This window comes from Ceratotherium simum, chromosome 37, assembly GCF_057802395.1.
Source record: "Ceratotherium simum simum isolate JZ-2026a chromosome 37, ASM5780239v1, whole genome shotgun sequence".
Classification (NCBI taxonomy): domain Eukaryota; kingdom Metazoa; phylum Chordata; class Mammalia; order Perissodactyla; family Rhinocerotidae; genus Ceratotherium; species Ceratotherium simum.
Window position 1 is genome coordinate 29,128,705 of NC_141936.1, and position 22,425 is coordinate 29,151,129.

The window sequence follows — 22,425 nt, forward strand, 5'->3', positions numbered from 1 at the left end:
CATAAATCGAATTATAATGATGTACACCTGAAATTTACACAATGTTATAAACCAATGTTACTGAAAGAAAAGAAAAGAAAAGAAAAAAATGAATGTTTGATGACAAATTAAAACATATATATATATTATATGGTTCAAATCTGAAATATAATTGCAAATAGTTATCATTACTAAACAAGAAAAAGAGTAAACTGATCATTTAAGCTTTTAACTGCAATCATTTAAATCATTCAAGCATTTAACTCCAAATGTCAAAATAATAAAAGACATTTAAAAAATGATAACCATAACCATAAAAGCAGAACTTGACAACAGAAAACAGTACAGTTGATTCTAAAATAAAATCAAAGATACAGTCCTTGAAGATCTGTGATTGGGGCGTTTAAAACTAGCTAGTACAATCGACAAAAAGAGAAAGTATGAAAACATAGAACATTATGAATTTTGTTTCTGACTCATAAAATTTATAAACAGTTATTCCAGATCATGGTAGGGGATTCTATTTAATGCTGTCATTCAAAATCTCAAGCTGTCAGGTCCTCTGCCCTCAACAATGTGCATTTTACATAGGCACCTTGAGCATCTATATCCAGCTGTCAGATGTTGAAGAAAGGAAAGGGATGCCATCTATATTTTTTAAACACCTCAGTCTAGAAGTTTCATGTATAAATTATACTTGCATTCCACTGGTGAGAACTATTCACACTGTAGTACCTAGACAAAAGAGTGATGGGAATTTGTGGAGGACTACCACTTCCAAACAGCAGCTCTACCTTATGGAGCATAAGATCTATACTGAAAATATTTCCAGAATCAGAGGACCCCTCACCACCTTCACTGCTATACACAGGTCCCAGCAACCATCTCTCTTGCCTAAATTATCTAACTTTCTCCCACCCTAGTGCTTCCATACTCCATTCCAAACTCAGAAACTGAAGTGGCCCTTTGAAAACATGTCACTTCATATTGCTGCTTAGCTTAGAATCTTCCCTCAGCTTCCCATTGTTCTCAGAGTTAAGGCATTCCAATGGCTCACAGGATCTTAGATAATTGGCCACTCTTACCCTGTTATGCCTCTGATCTCATATTTTGTTAATTTTCTCATTGCCCAGGCCTCCAGCCACAAAGGTTTCCAATCTGTACTTAGAACACTCCTTGAGTGCTTGCATTGTGAGGCCTTTTCACTGGCTTTTCCATCTGCCTAGAGCACTGCCCATCAAGCACCAGCATGGTTAATCTCTAAACCAGCTTCATGAGGTTTTGCTCAGCTATCACCTTATCAAAATCTACCTTCACTCTCATGCTTAAGCCAGAGTCTCTCCTTTGCTCTATCCTAGAATAATTTTTTTCTACATTTTGCGCAGGATCGCTAACATACCACGTGACTTACTTATGTGTTATGATTGTTTATGCATGTGTCATGTCACTGCAATATAAGCCTCATGAGATCAAGGATTTCTTTTTCTGTTTTGTTCAATAATAAGTAACTATAACTGTGCCTGGTACATAATAGGCACTCAGCTAATACTTGTTAGATAAATGAGTGAATTAATTAAACAACAGGTAAGAATGCTGAGAAATAGACCAAAGGAAAGAGAAACAAGTTTATATATAATGTTATTGGCATTTTAAAATTAGTAAGGAAAGAGAGATTATTAAATAAATAATGGTGGTTAACGTTTTACAAAAATTAATATTATATTCTTGCTTCAGACCATATATAAAAATTAATTCTAAATGATTTAAATTAAGTGTAAATATTTTAAAAGTGAATGCATTACATGAGCTTTTATGTGAATGGTTATGCAGTCTGTTCATACTAGTTAAAATAACACCAGTGGACATAACAATCTCTTCAATTTTGTTGGCTCACCACAGCAGAAGTTTATTTCTCACTCATAGAGCAGGCAAATGCAGACCTTGGCATGAGACCTTCCTTACAGTGATTCAAGGAGCCAAACTTTTTCCTATGACTCCACAGTATCCCCTGGGGCCTCACAGACTTTTGTTTGGAACTGGTGAACAGACAGAAAAATAAAAGATAAAATAGACAATGAACCAAAAGAGACTTTTATGGCCAGGCTTGGATGCGGTCAACTACACTTCCACTTATACTTTCTTAGATAGACCTCAGACACTTGGCGACAGAAACCGCAAGGGCAGCTGAGAAATATGTCTAGCTTTTTGTTTTGTTTTGTTTTTCACTGAAAAAGAAGAGAGGATCGGATTTGAGGACAGCATAAATCACTCTTCCTCCCTACATTTGGAAAAGGATCTTTGTATCATAACACTAATGAAGACACTGCCAAGACAAAGTTTAGTTGCTCTGACTACACAATCATTAAAAATATAAATATATTTTAAAACATCATAAACTAAATTAGAAGACAATAGCTTTAAATAAAAGATGTGGCATATATAATAGATAGTCCATTGACGTAATTAACAAATATTTAATAAATTCCTACTATGTGCAGAGTTTATGATGCTGGTATTACAGTGATGATCAAGACACAAATGGTTTCTTCTCTCATGGAACTTAATGTACAGTGAAATAACATTCTTAAAATAGAGAGTTATTAGAAAAACAATTACTTCATTGCAAAAAATATGAATTGTCCAACAGAAAAATAGACAAAACAAAACAAAATTAAAATAGTTCAAATGCCCAAAGAATATGTTATAATGTTTGACTTCACTTGTACTTAGGCATATTTACATTACAAAAATGAGGACATTTTCTAACTTTCAAATTGACTAAGTTTTACAATCTATGATCAAGATATAGCTAAATAGAGAAAGGAGTTCTGTTGTTGGTGAAGCAGGCAGGTTGGAGTTATAAACTTAAATGTGGCGGAAGGGGAAATAATATAGTACAAAAAGCATATAATATTTAGTATGCAATATTATAAATGATGCACTCATGTTGGTAATTTTACATAACTAGGAGTTTTGTCATGAAGGAAATTCTTAATTAGAAAGTTCTGGAAAGTACTGATCAAGCTGACTACACAGAAACACACACAAACACAAAGATACAAACACAAATATACATACACATATAGATGTATACATGTGTATGCATATATATATTTATATGCATATATGCATATAAATTAAGGCATAATTTTACATTTCTAGTGAAAAATCTACCCTCATTTTTAAATGTCCTTATAATATATTGTTAAATAAAAGAAAATAAAGAGAATTTGAATCCGAACAAGGAAGATTAGAGATTTTGTGTATTCGTAATCAAACTCAGATTTTTGTGTCCTGAAATTTTTCTTGTGTTTCAAATAAAAGCATTTTGTTAATGAGGCAGCAATATGGTAAAAAGCCAAAGGATAAGACTTCTGTTATATATCAGTGATAATGTGTTAATTTTAAAGTCAAATATGACATGAAGAAGCGAGTTCCATAAAATATGGTGACAGCTGTCAAGTAGGATCACGCATGGAGACGACTTTCTTTCTTCCTTCTGCTGAGGGCATTCTTAGGATGTCAATAATGATAAATATGTAGGAGATGACAATGACTAATAAAGAATACGAGAAGTTGAGACCTGCCAATGTGTGCATAGTGTATTCTTTAATGAAATTTCCCGCACAGGCCGTTTTGATGACAGCTGGGTCTGCACAGTAGAAATGGTTGATCTCAATGTTCCCACAGAAGTGCAAACCATGGGTCTACCATGTGGATATCAAACTAATAAAGAAGCCATATATGTAAGGGAAAGAGATCAACTGAATACAGAAAGTCCTTGACCTTCTGCTGACATAGAGCAGAGGGTTGCCAGTTACCATGTATCTATCAAAGGCCATCACAGCAAGGATGAAGAATTCCACATGGACAAAGGCAACAAAGAGAAAAACACTGCACTATACACCAGGGTAGGAAATGGTTTTGGTCTCAGATACCAAATTTTCCAACATTTTAGGAGTGATGTTAGAGGAGAACCACACATCTACAAAAGATAAGTGACTGAGGAAAAAGTGCATGGCTTTGTGTAAGTGTCAGAACATGTCAACATTAAGAGGGATGTGTCAGCATAGTAGAGATGTTTGATAGTGTTGGGTCCACAAAAGGAGAAGCGAGAGGTCTATGTTACCTGCATTGTGCACAGCATAGAACCACAGAGGTAGAGGAAAGTGACCAGGCAGGTGCAAAGTGGCCTGGACATTCTGCTGTTGTAATACAGGGGATTGCAGATTGCCATGTACCTGTCGTAGGCCATGGCACCAAGCATGTAATATTCAGTAAGGAGCAAAGTCACAAAAACAAAACATTGGATCAGACACCCTATGTAGGAATGCACTCAGTGTAGGCAGCAAGACAAGAAAAGAACAACTGGGCTGCACACACAGCCAAGGAAACATGTTTATTTCTGTAATATTTGTTTATTTATCAGCATATCAACTCCACCATATTTTGCCATTTTCGATGATTAAAACCCCCAACTGATAGGTTGTTCATTGTGAGCCATAGTTATGCTGTTGGATAACTGAAAAATCATTCTATGCTGCTTTGAAAGATCAGGAATTATGCACACATACAGTGCATGCCACCTTATATTTTAAAACTTTTTTTTCTACTTTTTGGAGGGGGTGATTTATATATCTTCTGTTCCATTTGTTCTTAGGGTGATTGTGGACCATACAGAAGACATAAAAGAAGGAAATTTGGAAGGATTTGTTGATTTCTTTTCAGCTCTTTGAATACTTTTGTCTTTTTCCAGAGAATTACACGAGGAAGCACACTTATGTTTTCTAACCATATTTAGGAATATCCTTGGAAGTGCATTTTACAGTAATTTCTTTGAAGGAAATAATTATGTTTTATTCAACTTTTTTTCCACAAAACCAAGAACACAGTTTTGCATAAAGAAGAAAATGTATAACTTGAATTAAAGAATAGATTTACTTAGATAATAAGAATTTGTGGACCTGTAGTATCCTCAAATCTACCCTCAAGGAAAGTGAAAATGTTAATCAATTGATAATTGTGTTCATAATGTGGTTGAATTTCCTATAGAATCAAGAGTAAAACAAAACCAAAAGAAGCAATAGAAAACTAAGCTGGCAAACCTAAATGATTTGGGGAATACAGTAGGTTGGATAATGGCACCTATAGATGTTTATCTTCTAATTCCTGAAACCTGTGAATGTTACTTTATAAGAGAAACAGCTATTAAGCTAAGAGTCTTGAGATGAGTAGATTATCAGGGTGCGCCCTAAACGCAATCATGAATATCCTTATATGTGGGAGGCAGAGGGAGATTTGACTACAGACACAAGAGGATGAGGCACTGGGACTTCAGAAGCAGAGATCAGAGTGATACAACCACAAGGAATACCAGCAGCCACAAGAAGCCAGAGGAGACAAAGAATGAATCCTCCACTGGAGCCTCTGGGTGGAGTGAGGCCTTGCCAACACCTTGATTTTGGCTCAGTTGTATTGAGTTTGGACTGCTGACTTGCAAAACTATGAGGGAAAAAAAAATTTTGTGGTTTTAGGCCACCAAGTTTGTCGTAATTTGTTAATATAGGAAATTATGGAACTCAAACTCTAATAGTCTTCTTTCTTTTAAAGGTAGAAGGAGGAGACTGGACTGTTGCCAGCAATGGGGGAAACGCCCTCTCTACTTATCTATGTTCCAACTCAGGAGGCCCCTACTATAACATACATACAACAATCAAAAAAGGGCTAAATAATGATTGCCAGGGTTCTAAATTGACAGGGGATGTAATATATCTGCTATAAAATCCAAGACTTTAAAAATCTCTTATGCTAAAGGAAAACATTAATTTTGGTCATATGCTAAGTGGTGGACTTAAAATTCTGCTAGAAAAATGAAGAATTTCTCTCTTGGTACTGTATCTATGTGATGTTAAGAATCTATAATTTTTAACTCTAAAATAAAAATTCATGCCATTGTTATTTTCAAAGTAGAATTACTCATAATAAGCAAAAAAGGATTGGGATAAGTGACTTTTCAATTCCCTGAGAATTTTAAGGCTGTCAGATGCTAAGTTCAATTTTAACAAAGTGTATTCCTGGAAGCAGCTTAAGACCAAGAACCAAAAGACCTGGCTCTGATCTTAGCTGGCTGTTGCCAACTTTAAATAAAATTATAACCTCCCAAACTCTATTTTCTCACCTACTTTTCTTAGTTCAGTGAGATTTTATGAGATCACAGATGTGATTAACCACGGTGAAAACTAGAAGATGAGAATATATATTGCATTACCTATGATTTCTTCATCTCTGTAGTCTGTCCTTCAGATTATTTACTTTACCTCCCAAGTATTTCCAAATATGCATCCTATTGACTCCCTAGAGTTTCACGCGTTCTCATGCAGAAACTTCTCCTTCGTTAATATGTGGCTTTTACACAAGTTGGGCAATTGCTGGGCTTGTTTGCAGAATTACTATTGGGAATGCAAATTGCAAGAGATTTTCCTTACCTAATATCTTGTTTTCCTCTACAGTTATTAAAAAATTTAAATAAACTTAAGTGTGAATGTCTATGTATATGAAGATGTATATCAATGTTTTTACAAAAAAAGGGTTAATTGTATCTTGGTGTGAGACTTAAGACACAGGTTAATAACATAAATTAGGAAAATGTGAAAAGGAAAAACAAGCCTTGGACATAAAATGGAAGCAAGGATAAACCTGTTGCACACCAACCAGCCCAATCCACTGCTCTGTGCAGACAGCAGATCTGATCAAAACCTTCTAGCAGCCCATATATGCAATCAGCGGCATCCAAAAGACAAACAAACCAACCAAAATGATGGGCAGTATATTACCATTCCTGATACTAATTTGAAATCATTTCTCCCAAAGTCTCTTGTAAAGACCATAAGTAAAATAAAATGCATAACATATTGAATGGTCTTATTATGTGTGTAGACACAAAACAGAATTTTTTTGAGTTACATTTACTTGCCAGTAACTTGTAGACTTAAAGCTGGTTGCGTGCTTTCTTGGATTGGAGGGACACTCAGACCCTTCCCCCCAGAAAACATCTCTCCTCCCCATCCACCACACGCCTTCCTTCACCAGGGGGCCTCTTTAAGAGGCAGGCGCCTCTGGGGGTGGCGACTCAGAAGGAGCTGAACTCTCAGTGAACTCTTAGTCCTCTCCAGGCATAACGCACCTGCCCTTCCTGTCATTCAGTCTGATATGTTAATAGGGGGCTTCTCGAGTTACATATTAATTACAAGTGTACAGTGTGATCCCAAAGATTTATCTGTATCTCTAGATCTTATATTATTTCTGCACTCCCTCTCTTAAGGAGCTCCTGTACCATGCAATGCCTAACATAGAATAGTCAACATAGTAAACATCTCATGATAATATTAACCCATTTTATTTTTTCTATCCTTGACCTACTCTAAGGACTAGTAAATTTCTTCCAAGATAACAGAAGAGACAACAGTGGGCCACTTACAGCTACAGAGGATTTATGAGAATGAAAACATCCATCAAGTACACATCCCATTGTCTGCTTCATCAAAAGAGAAAATAAGGCTGGAAGAAAAAGTATTTGGAGACATTTCAGCCTCCTTCATCAAATATAATTATAGGAAGGAAAACTTGATTCTATCTCACAAAGTAGAATTATGTTATGTTTTGATTATGTTAAGAATTATTTTGTCTTTTGTCCCTATTGTGATTTACTGAACTTTTCCCTCTGGCTACTTTAACAAAATACTTAGTGAACAAAAAGACTCACTTCATTTGAATTTCAACTGAAGTCTGGAATTTCTCACATTACCTCAGAATAAAAAGTGCTTTCTATTCATGCCACAGGAATTCTATTTCCAATGGTAACAATACTGGAGAACATATAAGCCTTAGCATCCTTTTGGGATATGCTGCTAAAAGCAAAGAGGATCTTCATTTGATATTTTAGTACTAAGTGACCAATTATGATGCTCAGCTCTCTTTCTGGAAAGCAGTAGGGAGAAATCATTCTTCTTGAATATAATTGGTCCAATTAATCTGTAAAGCCCTCTTGCTTTGTGAGTTTCATTCACGTATTTTAGATAAAAGGGAAACCTGCAAAAAGGAATAACTAACAGGCATGTCAACACACAGTAGATACTCAAGAATTATTTGCAGTCCATAGTGATAATAATAACAGTAATGAAAAGGCCATGCAATTTTAGTACCGAGACACGTTGACTATCACTTAATAAAAAGCGCCCATTTTACAAATAATGATTTGAGAGACAGAATTTGAGAAATTGCAATTGAGAGACTGATCTCAAGTCATACAGTTAGGAAGCTTCATGTCTACGTAAGAACATGATTATATTTATTCATTCAAAGTATATTCATCATGCAACACCTAGGTACCCGGCACTGAGGTAGAACTTGGAGGAGAAACTGTGGAGCAAGGTAAGGTCTTAGGTGAGCTTAGTTTTGTCAAGAAACAAGCTTATGTCAGAGACTCTCTGAGAGTGAACCCCAGGTCTACAACTTGCTAGTTGTGTGACCAAGGGCAGTGTACTTAAACTCACCAAGCCCCACTTTTCCTGTCTATAAAACAGAAATAATTTGTCTTCCTCATAAAGTTGTTGTAAAGATTGAAAGAGATAACACATATAAAATTTTAAAATAAATATCAGTGAAAAAATAAAAAAACAAGCAAAAGAATAAATAAAAATAAAACAAAGACAGGGAGATACAGTGCCTGCCCTTGTGGAAGTTATGGCCTCATGGGGGAGGTAATCAAATAATTATATAAATTTATACTTATAAATTATGACTAGTATTGCACAGTCATAATATTAAGGTGTCATAAGATTTTACTACAGGATCTGACATAGAGTGGGACCTTAGGGAAGCTGTATCTCAGGAGGTTATATTAAACTGAAAACTGAACGACAATAATAGGAGGTCACTAGTCATAGTAAGTGATGACAGCAGGGGTGGCAGCGGCAGAGAGGGAAGGGAAAGTAGTCTTGCAGAGGTCACAGGAAATGCAAAGATCCCAGTTGAGAAAAAGCACCATGGATTCCAGGAAGGGAAGGAAGTTCAGAGTGGCTGGACCCTGGAGAGATAAATACAGCCACACTGAATTAGGCAGGATAGGTGGGCGAGATCAGACAGCATAGGACTGAGTGTCCATGTTAATGATTTGGAGTATATTCTAAGTGCACTTGGGAGCCACTGGTGGGTTTTAATCAAATGCATGCTGTGGTCAAATAAAATTCAAATAAAACTCTTTTTACAACATGAAAAATAGAAGGCAGAGAGGTTCAGATGACTATTTCAAAAACCCATTGCTGATAGCACGTGGACTGGGTGATAGCAATGAATTTAGTGATAAAGTCAGATCTGAGAGATATTTGGGAACTAATATACATAGAGGAGTTGGTGGTGGAAACTTGGAACACAAATATCTCTGAAATTTTCTTTTCTTTGAAAACAGCCACTTTCCTCTCTCTCAGGGGGAAAAATCTTTTAATGACTTTATAATGACAGTTGTCTTGCAAGAAATATCAGTATCATCTCTGTCCCTATGCTCAACACTCCTCTTTGCTTCCAGGTCCGAGAGAGAGACAGATCCAGGCACATCCCATATGAGAGTAAAAAGACTGCTCTGAGATGACACTTGTATACCCCTGAGGTGGGACTGTGCTGATCGTCAGGGTCTGAGGAGCTCGTGGGAAATAGGTACTTGAGGAATTGAACAAAGGAAGATAAACCAAGAAATAACATCAACAGAGGCCTGTAATCAATACAAATGAGAGGCAAGATCATCCCTTACATCCTTTGTAAAGGAAGGAGTCAAAAAGATCAGAGAGACAGGTATGCTGCTGTAGATCAATTATGTGCAACCGACTTAACCGTCTACTAAACCTGCGGTCCCCAAATCTTTTGATCTCAGGACACTTTATACTATTGTATCAGGGACTCAAAGAGTTTTCTGTTTATATGAGTTATATACCTCAAAACTTACCATTTCAGAAATAAAAACAGAAATTTTAATTTTTTTATTAATTTATTTAAAATATTAACACATTACATTTTAATATGAATAATATATTAATAAATACAGATAACTATATTTCCATCCCAAAAATATATAGTTAGCAGAGTGACACTGTTATATATTTTTGAAATTTTTAAAACTCTCTGGCTTATACAAGACAGTTGAATTCCTACATGTGTTTCTGAATTCAGGTTCTTGAGTTATGTTGTTTTGGTTGAAGTATATGAACAAAATTCAGCCTTAAACAGATATGCCATAGAAAAGGGAACAATATTCAAATACCCTTTTGAGATAATTGTAAGACTCTTCTTTGATAATATACCAAATCACAAATAGTATTTTCAAAGTTAATTTCAATGTGAATTATGGAGCCAACATCTGTAATATCTCGGACTATTACGAAAATAGTATTGAGATTGTAGATCCCTTGAAAGTATCTCAAGAAAATCCAAAGTTCCCTAAACTATGCTCTGAGAACCACTGCTCTAAATATATCACTTGAAAGAGCCCAAAGGAGGAAATGCATTAGTGAGATCATTGAAAATCTCTGTGTGACTGTTTTCAGTAGGCTAGAAATGACAGTCAGAGATGCTGTCACAAAATCGGGTTTATTGATTTCAAGGAAAATAAAGGAATCCTACAGAGTTGCAACTAAGGGAAAGCATATCATCATTAGAGCTCAGGTGGGTACAATTACTATAACAGCCACAGGAATATTTTATAGCTGAGGTAACTGAAGAATAGGAATAGTTATGAATGAATTGTGCTGGTCACACAGCAAATGACTTTCACAGAGAGAAAAATTTCAAATCCAGGTCATCTCATCTCCAAAACACATTCTCTTATCTACTACAATATCCTCCGTATCTGTCAGGTACTTATATGTCAGTCACTGGGAACAAGTAGTAAAAAAGGCAGGGCCCTGCCCTCAAGGAAAGAACAGCCTAGTGGAAGAAACAAGCATCTATCATCAAAAAAGTGCAATAAAATATATGAGATAGAATTAAACAGGTATGTCTATGGGTGAGCTTAAGCTGTGTACCTATTTTAATTCTGGTTGTTTCAGGGAATAGAGGGAAAGACAGAAGTCTGGGCCCATAAATGTAATTTCACACAGAACCAAGGAGCCTCCTTGGACAGCACTCATTGGGGAAAGGGAGTCTAATTGTGCAGACTTGATCCAAGGGCAAGGGGGCAGAGGTGATTTGTAGAACACTAAGGATTAAATCATTATTATTTAGCCATAAGAAAGAAGGAAATCCTGCTATTTGTGACAACCTGGACAAACCTAGAGAACGTGTTGCTAAATGAAATGATCCAGACTCAGAGAGAAAAATACTGTAAGATCTCACTTACATATGAAATCAAAAAAGTCAAACTCCTAGAAGCAGAGAGTAGAATGGTGGTTGCCAGGGGCTGGGCAGCGGGGGAAGTTGGAAGATGTTGGTCTAAGGGTACAAATTTTCAGTTATAAGATGAATAAATTCTGGGGATCTACTGTACAGCATGGTTACTATAGTTAATAATACTGTACTTTAAACTTGAAACTTGTTGAGAGAGCAAATCTTAAGTGCTCTTACCACTCACAAAAAAATGGTAACTATGTGAAGTGATGGATGTGTTAATTAGCTTTGTTGCGATAATCATTTCGTGATGTACCAAAACACTATCTACATCTTAAATATATAAAATTTTTTGTTTGTCAATAAAAAAGATTGGCTTTTGATGGAATACTCAAGGATTCACATCTGAGTCCTCGAAATAAGAGGAAGAAACAATACTATGTCCGACAAAGTGCTGTATGTTTGATTCTATGTAAAACCTACAGATCACCCCTACACTGTGACTTAGAGTGTACCACCACTCCAGGTGGGATTGGAGACCCCTCCCTCCATCCAACCTTCCCAGTGCTCATGTATGTATGCCCACTCTTGAAGGACAGAATGGAGGAGGAATTAATGTAAGGCAAGAGGCAGAGAACATCATAGATGACCTAGGATTGCTAGGGATCTCACAGGAAATGCAAGAGGACAGAGCCACTCAGTCAACTGTGTTGGGCACCAGGGGCCAGACACTAGTTTTTGGAAGCATTGGAAAAAGGAACAGATTCAGACTCACTGACTATGTTCTGCAATTTATTAGAGACTATTGCATGATAGGGGAGATTCAAAACAAAAATGACTAGACAGATTAAGGCTATATTGTTGGCACTTCTACAAGTAGAAACTAAATGAGGTAAAAATGTTATTGCTGTTGTTTGTGATCCTATTATAAATCACCTCTCCCTCTCAACAAGCTAAGACCAATACGGCAACTTCACAAGGTAATGGGTCAAGCTCCTTTGCAAGACACAAAAGGCTCGTAAGTTATATCCTTCCTCTCTAGCCACATCTTCTGATACTCACCACCACCATGCTGTTGGTGCAGACCCTCAGAGCTCTAGTACTGTCATCTAGAAAAGCCTCCACCATGACCACCTCTCTAGATATGTGCATGCTGTTCCTTGTGCTTGCAATGCTTTTGCATGCTACTCCACCAGGCTTGCTTCTATTCATGCCACACAATTCAAGTCCAGAGTTAACCTGAAACATTTGGCATTCCCTATACCTCTACACAAACAGAATTAATCATGCCCCCTACTTTGTACCAACTGATCCTCAACCCAGTACACTCTGTACAAAGCAGAATTAACCCCAAGAACTCAGGGTTTGCTCCACACTTGTCCCCCCACTGTCAAATCCTAAGAAAGGAATAGTTAGAATTCTAAGTGCTTGCTAAATGCCAGGCACAGGATTGAGCATGTTATGGCTCTTATCTCATTCAAACTTCGAACAATCAAAGAGATAAAACCCATCTAGAGCAGTGGGGAACTTTCCTAAACATCATACAATTGAGAAAACTTTGTAAGATATAACACTTTTTAAGAAATGAAATTGTTTTAAAAAACAGAAAAAAACACAACAATTGTGTTTAAGCATTCTCCGAATAATTTGATAAATAAGTTAATAGAACCTTGTTTGGAATACATAATAATCAATATATAAATTTAGAGTTAATGTAAATGCTATTGTTTAATTTCTCTATTTTTAACTGTGATGTGCTTGTTATATCTTTTTGGGGGAGATAGGACACTAAAATTTCAGAAATTGCAGGTTTCTGGTAATGTAAAATCGCTATCTAATTATTCATGCATTTCCACCCATTGGTACTATGAAGAGAGTATAAGAAATGGGAAAGTGGGGAGAAAAATTAGCAACAGCATCAGCCCCCACCAAAAAAAAGGGAGCTCTATTATGATATTCCCCAATGCAAGGGACCCTGAGCCTGGGGGAGTGAGGAAATGGAATAAAAATAAAGGTTTTATAATATGTATGTTCCAAATCCTAATCACTCTGTGGTTATGTTGAGAAACACATAAAAACGCAGAAAGTGTTCAAGGAAATAACAACTTAGAAAACACTGAACACTTAAACGTACCTCTTGGCTTCACAATAGATAAATGATCAACCAAGATGCCAATTTATTTGAAGGTCAGAATTTTGTTTATTTCTTAATGTTATCCTCTGACAATACAATGTAGACATAATGAAAGTTGGTGACAGTGAAATTGTCATGTTAGATGAATGTTCAGAGTGCCGATACATCCATTGAGCTCTGAAGATCTGACATGTGGCCGTTTAGCAACTGAAGAAAAACCAATATAGATTACATTTTAATAGAGTTTCAAGGAGAATTGAGATACATAAGTTAAGAGAAACTTTTGAGAAAATTGGTGAAGTTCTCCAATGGATTTTGTGAAAATAACTGTCTTTATGAATGAGTCATGAATAACCATAGTGAACCATTGAAAAAGTTATGCCCCTTTCAATACTTAATTTCTTATTACCTATATGTATGAACTGGTACATAGTTGAATTTCTGTATAGTGTTTCATGATCTTTGTTTTATTTTCCAGGATCCATTTCAATTAAACACTTTATTATAATATACTAGAAAATGTTGGTTTTGTTTTCTATGTTAGTATATTCACATCAATGGACATTTTCCTGGTATCTCTTTTCATCAGATAATAAAGACCTTCTGTATTTCTGAATGGTTGACTCCTCTTCTGCACTTTGCTCTTATGAAATAGCTTCATTTCTCGGGGCAGAAAGATGGAGAGAGAGTGTGACAAGTGGCAAAACCTCTTCTATCCTTTGAAGGAGTCTGTATCTCTCTTGCCCATATAGCTCACAGTGTACCATGTACCAGGTATATGTGTCCACGGCCGCATTTCCAGATATCTGTGTCCGGCTGATGCCCTTTGCCAGGAGATCCTTCCTAGCTCCATTCTAATGGTAGTGGAAGGAGGATTTTCTCAGTGTTCATAGATTAGTGGCTAAATAATTGAAATTATTTTCCGCCAATTTTCCTTCTTTTATTTTGATGGTGCTTACTTTAGATCTAACCAGAAATAGAATCTAACAGAAATATTTCAGGCCCCATGTAGGCCACAGGCCAAATATTTACTGAACAGTGACTATGGACAATTTATCCAGTTACGTGCTAATCACTAGAGATCCAGCAGTGAACAACGTTGAGAGGGTCTTTGCCCTTCTCACAATCACACAACTGTTAAAAATCAAAAACAAACAAAAATGTAACCACTACCTTCAAGGAAGATAATTTAATTGTGGAAAATGGAATTGCAAGCAGATATTATAATACAATATGTTTTGCAGGCAAATGGAAAGGGGAAAAAATCTGCTAAAAATGAGTTATTGTCTCTACTTGCCAATAAATTTTACTGTAAAACTAAAACTGCTCTAAAAATATATGGTTTATTAAAAAAGGTGGGAGAGGGCCGGCCCGTGGCTTAGCGGTTGAGTACGTGCGTTCCGCTACTGGCGGCCAGGGTTTGGACCCCGGGCGCGCACCAACGCACCGCTTCTCCAGCCATGCTGAGGCTGCGTCCCACATACAACAACTAGAAGGATGTGCAGCTATGGCATACAACTATCTACTGGGGCTTTGGGGAAAAAAAAGGAGGAGGATTGGCAATAGATGTTAGCTCAGAGCTGGTCTTCCTCAGCAAATGAGGAGGATTAGCATGGATGTTAGCTCAGGGCTGATCTTCCTCACACACACACACAAGAAAGGTGGGAGTAGGTGGTTGTTATCTCATGAGAAGAATGTTCAGTTTGAAAGGTGCTGAACATGAAGGGGAAGCTTGAAGGGGGTTTTCATTTTTCCTCTGTAGTCTTCAGAGATTTTGACTCTTTTCAGTAAGAGGAATGCATTAATGTAAACTATATAATACAAATAAAGATTTTAAGATGGTTTGCCCATCTTTATAAATATATTAGATATAATTAATGACTGTTTTTGAGTGATATATTTAAAACATTTGCTTTTTTATATAATTATTTAACCATGCATGGACAGCCAACAAATAAATTTCTACTTCAACTTAGCAGGGAAAAGATACTTTTCCTGGAGAATTTTTGCCACCTGTGGTGTGTACAACTAATACCACATGTTTAGTGTATCCATACATGTGCTCAACAAGAAGCCCCTTCCATTAGCCAGGCTCTGCTGCTCTCAAGGCTTTTTTAGAATTCATACTCTTCCAAATATCCATGACCAAGAATTCCTACTTTACAGTACTTACTGTATGGGAAAATTTACATGTAATTGCAGTTATATATTTCCTGTCTCTTCCCTAAACCAAAAACCTCAAGAAGGCTGGCTCCGTATCTGTTTTTGCTCACTGATGTATCATATCCCGTCCTAGCATAGTCCTCTGCACAGCACATAGGACAGTAACATTTGACAAATATTTGTTGAGTTAGTTAATTAATTAATTAATGTACTGAAACAGAATCATCTCTGAGTTATTTTGTAAATTAAAAACAAACAATACACAGAACATTGTGTACAATATCTTCCCATTTGCCTGGGTGTGCAAAGACATGTTCATGTATATTCTTGTAAATGGATAAATATCTTCCGGAAGGAAACACAAGAACTATTAATACTGATCCATGTTAGAGAAGGAAGCTGGAGGTCTGGACTGTGATGATCACTTCTTATTGTGTATTCATTTGTATATGTTACTGGAATATTTATCATGAACACATATTATTTTTCTTTTTCTTTTTTGTTTATTGCAGTAACATTGGTTCATAACTGCATAAATTTCAGATGTACATCATTATACTTCTATTTCTGCATAGATTACATCATGTTCACCACCCAAATACTAATTACAAGCCATCACCACACACATGTGCCTAATTATCCCTTTCGGCCTCCTCCCTCCCCCCTTCCCCTCTGGTAACCACCAATCCAATCTCTGTCTCTATGTGTTTGTTTGTTGTTGTTATTATCTACTACTGAATGAGTGAGATCATATGGTATTTGACCTTCTCCCTCTGACTTATTTCACTTTGCATAATACCCTCAATGTCCATCCATGTTGTCACAAATGGCTGGATTTCATCGTTTCTTATGGCTGAGTAGTATTCCATTGTGTATATATACCACAGCTTCTTTATCCAGTCGTCCCTTGGTGGGCACTTAGGTTGCTTCCAAGTCTTGGCTATTGTGAATAACACTGCAATGAACACAGGGGTGCATGTACCTTTATGCATTGGTGTTTTCAGGTTCTTTGGAATAATACCCAGCAGTGGAATAGCTGGATCATACGGTAGTTCTATCCTTAATTTTTTGAGAAATCTCCATACTGTTTTCCATAGTGGCTGCACCAGTTTGCACTCACACAAGCAGTGTATGAGAATTCCCTTTTCTCTACGTCCTCTCCAAAACGTTGTTTCCTGTCTTGTTAATTATAGCCATTCTGACGGGCGTGAGGTGATATCTCATTGTAGTTTTGGTTGGCATTTCCCTGATAGTAAATGATGTTGAACATCTTTTCATGTGCCTGTTGGCCATCTGTATATCTTCTTTGGAGAAATGTCTGTTTAGGTCTTTTGCCCATTTTTTAATTGGGTTGTTAGTTTGTTTGTTGTTGAGATGCATGTGTTTTCTTTATATATTTTGGAGATTAACCTCTTATCAGATATATGGTTTGTAATTATCTTCTCCCAATTGTTAGGTTGTCTTTTCATTTTGTTGATGGTTTCCTTTGCCGTGCAGAAGCTTTTTAGCTCGATGTAGTCCCATTTGTTTATTTTTTCTATTGTTTCTCTTGCCTGGTCAAACATGGTGCTTGAAAAGATGTTGCTAAGACTGATGTCGAAGAGCATACGGCCTCAGTTTTCTTCTAGAAGTTTCATAGTTTCAGGTCTTACATTCAAGTCTTTAATCCATTTGGAGTTAATTTTTGTATATGGTGTAAGGTAAGGGTCTACTTTCATTGTTTTGCATGTGGCTGTCCAGTTTTCCCAACACTATTTGTTGAAGAGACTTTCTTTTCTCCATTGTATGTTCTTGGCTCCTTTGTCAAAGATTAGCTGTCCATAGATGTGTTGGTTTATTTCTGGGCTTTCGATTCTATTCCATTGTTCTGTGTGTCTGTTTTTGTGCCAGTATCATGTTGTTTTGGTTACTATAGCTTTGTAGTATATTTTGAAATCAGGGAGTGTGATACCTCCAGCTGTGTTCTTTTTTCTCAGGGTTCCTTTAGCTAATTGGGGTCTTTTATTGTTCCATATAAATTTTAGGATTCTTTGTTCTATTTCTGTGAAAAATGTTGTTGGAACTTTGATAGGGATTGCATTGAATCTATAGATGGCTTTAGGAAGTATGGACATCTTAACTATGTTCATTCTTCCAATCCAAGAGCACGGAATATCTTTCCATTTCTTTGTGTCTTCTTCAATTTCCTTCAGCAATGTTTTATAGTTATCAGTGTAGAGATCTTTCACCTCTTTGGTTAAGTTTATTCTTAGGTATTTTATTATTTTTGTTGCAATTGTAAATGGGATGGTGTTCTTAATTTCTCTTTCTGCTACTTGGTTGATAGTGTATAGAAATGCAACTGATTTTTGTATGTTGATTTTGTATCCTGCAACTTTACCATATTCGTTTATTACTTCTAAAAGTTTTCTGGTGGATTCTTTAGGGTTTTCTATATATAAAATCATGTTGTCTGCAAATAGTGAGAGTTTCACTTCTTCCTTTCCAATTTGGATCCCTTTTATTTCTTTTTCTTGCCTGATTGCTCTGGCTAGGACTTCCAGTACTATTTTAAATATGAGTGGTGAGAGTGGGCATCCTTGTCTGGTTCTGTTCTTAGAGAGATAGGTTTCAGTTTTTCACCATTGAGGATGATATCAGCTGTGGGTTTGTCATATATGGCCTTTATTATGTTGAGGTACGTTCCTTCTATATCCATTTTATTCAGAGTTTTTTTAATCACAAATGGATGCTGTATCTTGTCAAATGCTTTCTCTCCATCTATTGAGATGATCATGTGATTTTTATACTTCATTTGATTAATGTGGTATATTACGTTGATTGATTTACGAATGTTGAACCATCCCTGCATACCTGGACTAAATCCCACTTGATCATGGTGTATAATCTTTTTAATGTATTGTTGTATGCGATTTGCTAGTATTTTGTTGAGCATTTTTGCATCGATGTTCATCAGTGATATTGGCCTGTAATTTTCTTTTTTTGTGTTGTCCTTGTCTGGTTTTGGTATCAGTGTAATGTCGGCTTCGTAGAATGAGTTAGGGAGCTTCCCCCCCTCCTCAATTTTTTGGAAGAGTTTGAGGAGGATAGGTATTAAGTCTTCTTTGAATGTTTGGTAGAATTCACCAGGGAAGCCGTCTGGTCCTGGACTTTTATTTTTGGGGAGGTTTTTGATTACTGTTTTGATCTCCTTACTGGTGTTTGGTCTATTCAAATTCTCTACTTCTTCTTGATCCAGTTTTGGAAGGTTGTATGATTCTGAGAATTTATCCATTTCTTCCAGATTGTCGAATTGGTTGGCATATAGTTTTTCATAGTATTCTCTTATAATCTTTGGTATTTCTGAGGTGTCTGTTGTAATTTCTCCTCTTTCGTTTCTGATTTTACTTATTTAAGCCTACTCTCTTTTTTTCTTGGTGAGTCTAGCTAAAGGTTTGTCAATTTTGTTGATCTTTTCAAAGAACCAGCTCTCGGTTTTATTAATTTTTCTATTGCTTTTTCAGTCTTTGTTTCATTTATTTCTGCTCTGATTTTTATTATTTCCCTTCTTCTACTGATTTTGGGCTTTGTTTGTTCTTCTTTTTCCAGTTCCTTTAGATGCATTGTTAGATTGTTTATTTGAGATTTTTCTTGTTTGTTGAGATAGGCCTGTATTGCTATAAGTGTCCCTCTTAGAACTGCTTTTGCTGTATCCCATAAATTCTGACATGTTGTATTTTCATTTTTCTCCAGGTATTTTTTGATTTCTCCTTTGATTTCTTTGTTGACACAATCATTGTTCAGTAGCATTTTGTTTAGTCTCCATGTATTTGTAGCTTTTCTAATCTTCTTCCTGTAATTGATTTCTAGTTTCATACCCTCGTGTTCAGAAAAGGTGCTTTGTATTATTTCAATCTTCCTAAAATTTATGGAAACTTGTTTTGTGACCTAATATGTGATCAATCCTGGAGAATGTTCCATTTGCATTTGAAAAGAACTTGTATTCTTCAGTTTTTGGATGGAATGCTCTGTATATCTGCTAGGTCCATCTGTTCTAGTGTGTCATTTAAGGCCAATGTTTCCTTATTGATCTTCTGTTTGGATGATCTATCTGTTGGTGTAAGTGGAGTGTTAAAGTCCCCTAGTATTATTGTGTTACTGTCTATTTCTCTTTTTATGTCTGTTAATAATTGCTTTATATATTTAGGTGCTCCTATGTTGGGTGTATAGATATTTACAAGTGTTATATCCTCTTGTTGGATTGTTCCCTTGATCATTATGTAATGCCCTTCTTTGTCTCTTTTTACAGTTTTTGTTTTAAAGTCTATTTTGTCCGATATGAATACTGCTACCCCAGCTTTCTTTTCATTGACATTTGTGTGGAGTATCTTTTTCCATCCCTTCCCTTTCATTTTGTGAGTGTCTTTAGGTCTGAAGTGTGTCTCTTGTATGCAGCATATATATGGGTCTTGTTGTTTTATCCAGTCAGCCACACTGTGCCTTTTAATTGGAGCATTTAGTCCATTGATGTTTAAAGTAGCTATTGATAAGTATGTACTTACTTCCTTTTTTAACTTTTTTTTCTCAGTGTTTTAGTAGTCCATCTCTGTTCCTTTCTCCTTCTAAACAGAATAGATGGTCTCTTTAGTTTGACCTCTGTCTGAAAGCTCTACTCTTTAACTCCCCTCCTTCCTCATTTTATGTTTTTGATGTCATATCTAACCTCCTTTCTGTGCATTTGTATCCATTACCCGCTTATCATGGAAATAGATAATTTTTCTTATTAGTGGTCTTCTCTTTTCCCCTTAAATCAGTCCCTTTCACATTTCTTGTAGCACTAGTTTCTTGGTGACAAACTCCTTTAATTTTTGCTTGTCTGGAATCTATTGATCTCTGCTTCCTTTTGAATGATAACCGTTCCGGGTAGAGTATTCTTGGCTCTAAGTTTTTTCCTTTTAGCACTTTAAATGTATCCTGCCACTCTCTTCTACACTGTAAGGTTTCTGCTGAGAAGTCAGCTGATAGCTTTATGGGGTTTCCTTTGTATGTAACTTGTTTTTCTCTTGCGGCTTTTAGGATTCTTTCTTTATCTTTAATTCTGGACATTTTGATTATGATGTGTCTTGCTGTGGGCCTCTTTGGGTTTATCTTGTTTGGGGCTCTCTGTGCTTCCTGTACCTGGATGTCTGTTTCCTTCCTTAGGTTAGGGAAGTTTTCATCTATTATTTGATCAAATAGATTCTCTTCCCTTTTGTCTCGCTCTTCTCCTTCTGGAACACCTATAACATGGATGTTAGTGCACTTGATGTTGTCTCAGAGGTCCCTTAGACTGTCCTCACTCTTTTTAATTCTTTTTTCCTTTACCTGTTCAGCTTGGGTAATTTCTTCTAGTTTTTCGTCCAGCTCGCAGATCCGTTCTTCTGTATCCTCTACTCTGCTTTTGAGTCCCTCTAGTGAATTTTTCATTTCCAGTATTGTATTATTCATTTCTGATTGGTTCTTTTTTATATCTTCTAGTTCTTTGTTGAAATTCTCACTGAGTTCATCTATTCTTCTCCCCACATCAGTGAGCATCCTTAACACTCTTAGTTTGAACTCTCTGTCAGGTAGGTTTCTCATTTCTGTTTCACTTAGTTCCTTTTCTGTGGTTTTGTCCTGTTCCCTTACTTGGAATGTATTCCTTTGCCTCCTCATTTTGCCTTTTTCCCTGTGTTTGTGTCTATGTATTAGTTAGGTCAGCTACGTCTCCTGCTCTTGGATAGGTGACCTTATGTAAGTGGCACCTTAGGAGGCCTGAAGTGTGCTTCCCTCAGTTCTGAATGATGCAGAAGTGACCCGTATGTGCGCTACGTGTGTCCTTCTGTTGTGGTGTGTTTGCTCTCTCTGTAGGCTCCCAGGAGCTGAGTTATGCTCCTGGCCAGCTGTTGTAATGTTCAGCTGCTTGTAGTTGTTGTGGGCCCTTCAGTCTCCTTACCGGGTGTGGGGATCCCCAGCACAGTTGGCTGCAAGTTCTAATAGCACATTTGTGCTGCAGTACTTCTTTAATTGGGTAGGCCCCCAGTGTGTCACGTTGTTATGCTTAGGGGCTTACAAATGTTATAAGCCTCCAACCTTTAGGTCTCTTGTCAGCTCTCTGAGGATTGCAGCTGGGAGGGGCTCGCCTCAGGCCTGGGAGCACCCAGTTGTTTCAGACTTTGGAAGGTGGGGCAAACCCCCTATGTGGGTCTTTGAGAAGCACAAGTCTTCTGCAGCTGACAAGCTCTGCTGCCCACAGGTTCACACACACAGTCAACACAGTCCTGCCCCGTGTGCATGCCCCGACCTCCTGAAGTGGACTCAGTCTCTCCACAGTGGGAGCTCCACACACTCCACCACTGCCCCACACTCTCCATCTGCTCCTTGTGTATGCCCTGCCACACTGAAGTCATATCAGTCACCAGGCTGCAGAGAATAGTCAGGAATCTATGTAGGCCCACAAGTTGCCTGAGGGCTTGTTGTTGGGTGGGGCCATTCCCTAGGGTGGGCTGCCTGCCTTTGCAGAGCTGGATTAAATCGGTGAGTGCTCTAGTGGGTGGGGCAGACCCTGGGCTAGCAGGCCCCAGGGAGAACTCCAATGGCGTCTGTGTCAGAACACCCACAGCAGGCCACAACAATGGCTGCCGCCAATGTCCCAGTCCCTGGAGAGGTCTCACCTCTCACTGCAGTGCACTCAGAACCTATCAGGTGAGTCTCTTTTCACCAAAACACTGTGCATCTTTTTTTCTGGTGATTTTAGGTTGCTTTCTGAAACGGGTGAG

At 37.1% G+C, this 22,425-nt stretch overlaps 1 long non-coding RNA gene and 1 pseudogene across 1 annotated transcript in view; both read right to left on the reverse strand.

Moving 5' to 3' along the window:
* Nucleotides 1-3,363: 3,363 nt before the first annotated feature.
* On the reverse strand, nucleotides 3,364-3,998 carry LOC101394986 (olfactory receptor 5M3-like; annotated as a pseudogene).
* Nucleotides 3,999-13,545: 9,547 nt separating this feature from the next.
* The window catches only part of LOC147912326 (uncharacterized), a 42,838-nt gene continuing 33,958 nt past the window's right edge, over nucleotides 13,546-22,425 (reverse strand). Inside the window, exon 3 of the long non-coding RNA XR_015550055.1 lies at nucleotides 13,546-13,693. This is a non-coding gene — a long non-coding RNA (uncharacterized LOC147912326). The remainder of the gene's footprint in view (nucleotides 13,694-22,425) is intronic.